Here is an 8,030-nt window from a genome sequence, read left to right on the forward strand (position 1 = left end):
AGAGAGAGAGAGAGAGAGAAAAAGAGAGAGAGAGAGGGAGAGAGAGAGAGAGAGAGAAAGGGAAGAAGAGGAAATGGTTAGCTTTCCCACTAAGATATGTGAGCCAAGGGACCTATATATCAAACAGACAGTATAAAAGCATAGTAGGGAAATGTAAAAAGAACTAATTCGAGTAACTTTTAAACATAGTACTTACTTGATATAAGGGAAAGGAAAGGGAGGAAAGTGGGGATGGGGGAGAAAGGGAAGGAAGAGGAAAAAAGAGGAGGGAACCGAAGAGGGGAGAAGGAAGAGAGCCGGGGAAGGAGAAAGGAAGGGAAAAGGGCCAGAAGGACAAGCAAAGAGGGAAAAGGAAGGAGGACAGGAAGGAAGGGGAAGGGGAAGGAGGAGGAAAGCTAGAAACCAAGGTTTAATATTTTATTTATTATTTGTATTTTATGTGTCGTGTAGTGCCTGCGTGTAGGTAAGTGCACCTGTGTCGTGCAATGCCCGGGGAAGTCAGAAGAGGCTGTCGGATCCCCTGGGCCAGGAGTTACGGACAGTTGTTAGCTGCCATGTGGGTGCTGGGATTCGAACCTGGGTCTTCTGCAAGAACAACCAGTGTTCTTAATTGCTGGGCCATCTCTCCAGCCCCAAGATTGTTTTATGTAAATCTACACACACACACACACACACACACACACACACATATAGTGTGTGTGTGTGTGTGTGCGTGTACAACAAACCAGAATTTCTTAAAATTTAAGTCCAAACAAAATACGAAAGCAAAAAGTATTTACTCCAAATATTCACTCCAGAAGAGCCAGGCCTGTTAGTGCAGCAAACCACACTCAGAGGCAGGCGATTCATGAATTCAAAGTGAGCCTGGATCACATAGGAAGAGCTTCTCTCCAGAAAAAAAAACAAAAAAAAAACAAAAGAATTCCACTAACGAAACATTGCATGTTACATGCTTAGCTTAGCTTTACCAATAAAGATCTGTTAGACCCAGTGAGCCTAACTTCCTATCAAACACAGTATAACACAGGAGGGAAATTTAAAAAGACCCAATCTAAGCAACATTTGAAGACAGTACTTTGTCATAAAGAACTAAAATAAAAAGAAATCTTGCCACTTACTTTTTTTTTTTCTTTTCAGAAGGCTGGTTTTTTGTTTGTTTGTTTGTTTCTTAATAGCAGTATTGGTCTAACAATTTTTAAGTTATTTTGTATCTACTCTGAGATTTGTTGAAAGCCAGATTTCCTGCTGTTAAAAAAAAAGAACACAAATTTGGGATATGTGAAGACGAGTAAGATTCTGTGTACTGGAAAAAAATTAGAGGAATCAGTGTGAATGCACAATTTTAAAATATACTAATGCTAAAGGCAATTTAGTACCCTTGACTGGCCCTTAGAACAAAAAAACATATTAAACTAAATGTGGTGGAACTATCCTGTAATTCCAGCACTTGGGAGGCTGAGGCACGGGAATTTGCAGTTCCAGGCCAGCGGCAAGGTTCTGTCTCAAGAAAACCAAATAAGCTAAAATTATTTGAATGTTAAATGTGCAGGCATAAATAGGCCATCTATATCACCCTCTCCAAGGCACAGGGAACATCCTGGAAGAGGCAGAAAGAAAGAAGAGTCAAAGGATGAGGTAGAGTGTGTTGGAGTCTGGCATCCTGGCATGACATGACTTAATTCTCAGTAGACATGATTACCTGACAAGACTGGCCCAGTCCAATGGTAGAGAGAACAGACATTCAGAAGGCCTTACCCCTCGGTGAGGATCTACAGACAGTTAACAATTGCTGGCAGTTAACATTTCTTCAGTGTTGTAGCCACTGGTAAAATACCCCTAGCCCTAAAAGTAGCCTCACCTATGCTCCTGTAAGCAGCCCTAATTAAACTTACTAGGTCATTAAAAAAGACGAGGCTAGTTGAGAGAAGGAAGGGGATCCCTGGAATAGGAAGAGGATAAAAGAGAGTACTGGGGATGAATACGACTAAAATGTATACATGTATGAAAATGTCATAATAAAACCTACTGTTGTGTAATATAATGCTAACAAAAGCATTAACATTTTTTATTATTTTTGAAACTTATTTATTTTATGTATATGAGTGTATTGCTTGCACATACGTGTACCTGGGTCATACAATGCCTGAAGAGGTCAGAAGAGGGCATAGGATTCCTGGAACGAGTTAAGGATGGTTGTTAGCTATCATGTGGGTGCTGGGAATCAATCCCCAGTCTTCTATAAGAGCCACCAGTGCTCTTAACCACTAAGCCATCTCTCCAGCCTGAATTCACCTTTCTATATACTAAAATCTCATATGTAGGAGCTGGGAATGAAGCAAAGCAGTCAAATAAATGGTTATCATATACAATCAGGTCCAAGATTCAGTATGCAGCATGCTTAAAAAAAAAAAAAAAAAAAATCAGGGGCTGGAGAGATGGTTCAGTAGTTAAGAGCACTGGCTGTTCTTGCATAGGACCCAGCCCCAACACCTACAAGGTAGCTAACAATCATCCATAACCCCAGTTCTAAGGGAACTGATGTGCTTTTCTGGGCAATGCATGAGACGGGTGCACTTATGTACATCCAGGCAAAACACTCATACACATTAAAAATAAATAATTTTTGAATTTTTAAAATCACATATCCTAGGAAAAATCCTAACTTCTGTTTTGCTCCACTAGCCAATTCCCAAGCAACAGCCAATTAATTCTAAGAGGTCTATGTTTTTGATTTTGTAAACTCCCTTTTTTCACTCTGATTTAAAATAGAAAACTTTGTAAGGTCTTTCATTCAAGTTTATTAAGTTTCAGGGAAAAAGCAGGGCTTAGTGGTTGGTGCACATCTGTAATTACTGCACTTCAGGCACTGAACAGTTGGACTGTCATGAATTTGGGGCCTCTTCAGGTTATATAGTAAGTTGCAAGTCTGCTTGGGACACATAGCAAAACCTCATTTCAATAAGCAAAAATAACAAAAAAGGTTTTAAGGGGAAGCAAGTTGAGATTTTTGTTTGGAACTACTTTAAAGCACAGCACTGGGATCATCAGCAAGATGGCTCAGTGGGTTAAAGGTGCTTACTGACAAGCCTTGTTCAAAATGCTACGAATTACAGCAATGAGTGCACTGAATGCAACTAGACATAATGGCGCATCACTTGGGAGGCTGAAGCAGGAGGCCAGCCTGGTCTACATGAGTTTGCAGCCAGCCAGGGAAACATGGGAGGTAGCACACTACATGCCCTGTCTTTATAGGCATTTAGTGTCTAATAGTATAGCTGAAAAATGATCAATAAACTTATAATTTCATAAAATGCAATGAAGAAAAGTAAAGCAAAGCCAGACATGGTAACAGACTCTTGTAATTCCAGCATTTGGGGGCAAGGGGAGCAGAAGTTGAAGCTCATCCTCCTCCACCATACAGCACATCAGAGGCCAGCCCAGGCAACACCAGATCTCAGGCAGCTCTCTCCTAGAGAAACCCACTCACAGTCTCAGGTGTGTCTTACTTTCTTCCTGAGTGCCTCCTTCCTTCTCTTAATCCTCTTGCTTAAAACCTGTCTTAATAAGGGGCTGGAGAGATGGCTTGGCAGTGAAGAGCACTTCTGGAGGACCCAAATTCAGTTCCCAGCAATCATGTCAGGCAGCTCATAACTACCTGAAACTCCAGCCTCAAGGGTTCTGATGTCCTTTTCTGGCCTCTGTGAGCATTACATGAACAAATACATACCCGCAGAGACAGACAGACAGACAGACAGACAGACACACACACACACACACACACACACACACACACACACACGAAAAAATAAAGCTGGGCATGGTGGTGCAGGCCTTTAATTCCAGCACTTGGGAGGCAGAGGCAGGTAGATCTCTCTGAGTGTGAGGCCAGCCTGGTGTACATAGTTGAGTTCAGGGCCAGCTGGGCTATATAAAGAGATCCTGTCTCAAAAGCGCTGTGGGGAAGGAGGGGTAGAGTGAAGGCTCAATGGTCTAACCACACTTGCTCCTTTTCCGGAGGACCCGGGTTCAGTTCCCAGCACACACAGGGCAGCTAACACCCACCTATGGCTACAGTTCTAGGTGACCCAACGCTCTTTTGCTTTCGGTGGTGCCCCGCATGGACGTGGCGCACTTAGACACACGCAGGCAAAACACTCATACATACAAAACAAAAATATTCTTTAAAAAGAATCCACTGTTTTAAATTTTTTAAAAAACAAAACCAAAAAACTGGGCTGGAGAGATGGCTCAGGGGTTAAGAACACTGACTGTTCTTGCAGAAGACCCAGGTTCGAATCCCAGCACCCACATGCACTTACCTATATGCAGGCAATATACTCACACATAAAACAGAAACAATAAAATGTTTAGAAAACTCTTTTAAACCTTTCCTCGCCTTTAAGAGGCCCAAGCAGGAGGACTGCAGCAAGTCTGAGGTCACCCAGGTCTGCAGAGCAAGTTTCAGACATGCCTAGAGCACATGCAAGACCCTGTCTCAAAAAGAAATTCTTTTTTCTAGACTGGGCATGATGGCTCATGCCGGTAATCCCAGCACTGGGGTAGAAGCAGCAAGATTATAGAAAATTCAAGGCTAGGCTGGGCTACCTGATGAGTTCCAGACCAGCCAGTTCCAGACCGTCTCAAAATAAATAAATCAATAAATAAATCCTATGTTCTTCCATCAAATATGATTATAAATTTCAAATAATAAAATATCTAATTTTGAAATTCCTTATGATATTGCAATATGTTAAAAGACTTACTCTTTTACATAAGCTATAATATATGAAATTCCTCAAATTTTACCTATGCTTCTTATTCTGTTTTGTGTTTTCTTTTATAATCTATGTCTTTTGTTTTTTTCTAAACAGGGTCTCATCACATAACTCAAGCTGGCCTGAAGCTAGTTAACTATATAGCCAAGGCTGACCTCAAACTCACAATCATCCTGCCTCCACCTTCCAAGTTGAGTGGGGGGGGGGTATTATTGGTGTGCACCACAACTAGCTTCCCAAATTTTAACTGTTAAATTTCCCATTCCATCAAGGTACCCCATTGCTACAAATCTGTAAGACTGGCAATCCGACAGAGAAGGTACAATTTGTGAGACAATTTGAGAAATTTTAATATTATGAAAAGCTTATGTACTACTTTCAACAAGCATTATATTAGAAATTCCAATTATAACAAATTCTGTTTTCAACCTGAACACTCAAGTAAGACAACCTGCCACTGACTCGGTCGCTTTCTTTTTTCACTTTACAACCTGTACTTACGATGCAAGTACGAGGGTAAAACAGAACTCTCAAATTGAGCAGCAAAGCCAACAGTGTTTGTCTTGGCAGGAAATACCAATGACAACATGAGATGTTGCAGGGCGCACGCCTTTAAACCCAGCATTTGGGAGGCAGAGGCAGGTGCATCTCTGTGAGTTTAAGGCCAACCTGGTCTCCATAGCAAATCCAGGCCAGCTGTGGCTACCGGGAGACCCTGGGTCAAAAAGACAAAAAAGAAAAAGAAATAGAAAATATGAGATGTTCAGCCTTAACTGGCAGATATATAAAAGGCACTCATGCAAAATGCTTGGTATAGTTACAAATTAGCTTTTATTTTAGATGCTTAACATGTTTCTTTTCTTTTTTTTAAACATGTTTCTTTAGAAGGAGCACCTCGCCCAAGTAGCGATCCAAATCTGGCACCAGAGAATGATCGGGCTTGCACACCACTGCAGCTCCTTGTCATGTAAATCATTTGCTTTCAAGAATAGTCTCCACACATAGCTTTTCTGCCCATTTCTCCAACTAAAAGTTCAAATTGATACTACAGAATACTGTTTAGTCTCAACAGAATACACATTTACAAATTATACAGAAGCACATTACTAAAACAAACACTTCAACATTTCTGACATCACAGCTCTTCTATTATCCAAATAACAAAATCAAACGATTATACACCACACAAGGTACTATTAGCCAAAATCAAATGGCATAGGCTCACTTCACTAAAACCAGTAATAGAAAAGATTAGATCCCCTAATCTCAATCAAGTAGTTTACAAAACAGTCAACGGGGACACCATTAGTAGTGGGGGTCAAAGCAAGCGAGGTGAATACAAATCTGTTCATTTCCTCGATTTATCAGGTCCCAGTCACACACTAAGGAGGCAGTTTTCCAACTTTTTAACAATAATATAGAGTTTCACGGTTATGACTGAGATACAAATTAATATTTCCCTTTCGAAACTAATTTTTGTGGAGAAAAATCACACAAAATGTTCTAGTTTTGAGGTAACAATATGCTCTATCACCTCAAATCAAATGTTTATTGAAAACGGCTACACCTTGGAAGTAAGCAGAGATAAAAGCGGAAGCAGAGATAAAAGTAGAAAACATACGGGTTTGTGCACAAATAAGCTCAGTAGGTCAATTTCTCAGGCTTCAAAGCATGACTCTCTCCAAGGCACAGCACAGGCAATCGAGGTTTCACTACTAGGGACGACACCTTCCCTCCTCACATTTGCTCAAGTAACTACGGCAACTGCCCTAAATTTTCCCGTGTGAAACCAACACAGTGTGGGGGAAGGAGGGGAGGGGGCATTTGAAAACTGGGTCATTCCTTATTCGTTCTCACGAAGCACGTTCTTCGGGAGGGAAAAGGCCTATGAAGCAGAAGTGGGGGGGGGGGCAGTGTCAGCATCCTCAACGCAGAAGTTACAGCTCTTTACAAGAGTCAGCACTAGGGGCTCATTAGTTGGCTTTACTTGCGATTAGTCACTCCGGAGTTGAATGGAACTGCCTTCCTCTAAGTTATCTCCGAGAAAGAAGCCCTTAGCATCCGTCACTGTCCAGAGCAGGAAATGCCCTCGATTCACCTGCAACACCTGCCCGCGCCCCCCGCCTCCACCCCCGCAGTGTCCCCGAACCTTTGGCAGCAACCGAGCCCCGGAGCACCGCTCGCCGCCCAGCAAGCTCGGCCTGCGTCCCGGAGCCCCGCTCCCGCCCTCCCCGGCGGTGGTCCCAGGCCAGGCCTTCGCCCTGCACCGAGGCGATCCTCAGGACTCGGGCGGCTCGCGAGGCCCTCGGCGCCTTTCCCGCCCCAGGGACGTGGTTTCGGAAAGTAGGCCAGGAAGGCGGCCGCGGTCCTCCGCCTCCAAGCTCAGCCGGGCGGTACCTGGCCGCCGGCCTCCCAGCGCCACCGCGCCACCGCCTCACCTGCGCAGCTCTGTCAGCGGCCGGACGGCGCAGCTTCCTGGGGCATGAAAGCGCCGGCTCCGCGGCCTGGGCGCCCTCCGCAGGGCAGGGCGGGCCGGGCCGGGCCGGGGACTCCAGCGGTCACCCGCCGCTCTGCGCCTGCGCCTCCGCGCCGGCTGGGTCTCGAGGGGCGCCACCTGCAGCAAGGGCCGCTGCCCCGCAGAGCGGATCGCCGGCGCGAACGCTGCGGTCTAGGTGCTCCCCACGGGCAGGCTACCTCGACAGCTGCCCGCCATGTTTCTGTTCCCTCTTCTTTTTCCCTTCCCCTTCTTCCGCCCCTATCCACAGAACGGCACTTTCCCTCCCTCTTCCCCCTCCCTTTCCTCTTGAGGGGGCGGTGGAAAGGGCGGGGGGAGGGGCCGACCTCGGACCCGCCCCCGGACCAGAGCCCCGCCCCGTGCTCGGGCCGCACCCCCGGGCGCTCGTCGGCCGCGGGGTCCCGATTCCCCTCCCCCTGCCCTCTTGGACCGGTGGGGACCGGCCTGCGGCCCGGGCCGTGTTGCAGAGGTGTTGGCGCCGGCCTAGCTGACCCCGAAACTGGGAAAGAGAGCGCTCCGGGTGCTGCTTGGGTGCTTCCCCCGCGGCTCGGACCCCGCGCGCTCTGCCCTATCGCATGCCCAGGGCTGGTGGCGGTTGCGCCTCTCCAAGGCCGGGAGAGTGACCCTGAGTGGCTTAGGGTCGGTGAGGAACGCGCCACGACGCGAAGGCTGCAAGTCCCACGCGGGACGTCCCCGAGCGACCCGAGGGTTGCGCTTCCGAAGCCACTTCTCGGCCACAG

The 8,030-nt window shown here is 46.0% G+C and overlaps 1 protein-coding gene across 3 annotated transcripts in view; it reads right to left on the reverse strand.

Annotated features, from left to right (window-relative positions):
- Dennd4c (DENN domain containing 4C) overlaps nt 1–7,514 on the reverse strand; it is a 120,133-nt gene extending 112,619 nt beyond the window's left edge. For 2 of the 3 annotated variants that reach the window (XM_008845535.2, XM_029569598.1), the window contains exon 1: nt 7,214–7,514. The gene's annotated coding sequence lies outside the window, so the exon portion shown is untranslated. Of the gene's footprint in view, nt 1–1,118; nt 1,246–7,213 lie in introns of all 3 variants that reach the window. The other variant, XM_029569599.1, reaches the window with a different exon arrangement.
- Between the last annotated feature and the right edge of the window lie 516 nt (nt 7,515–8,030).

Source organism: Nannospalax galili, unplaced genomic scaffold (assembly GCF_000622305.1).
Source record: "Nannospalax galili isolate Female #2095 unplaced genomic scaffold, S.galili_v1.0 scaffold1082, whole genome shotgun sequence".
Taxonomy (NCBI): Eukaryota; Metazoa; Chordata; class Mammalia; order Rodentia; family Spalacidae; genus Nannospalax; species Nannospalax galili.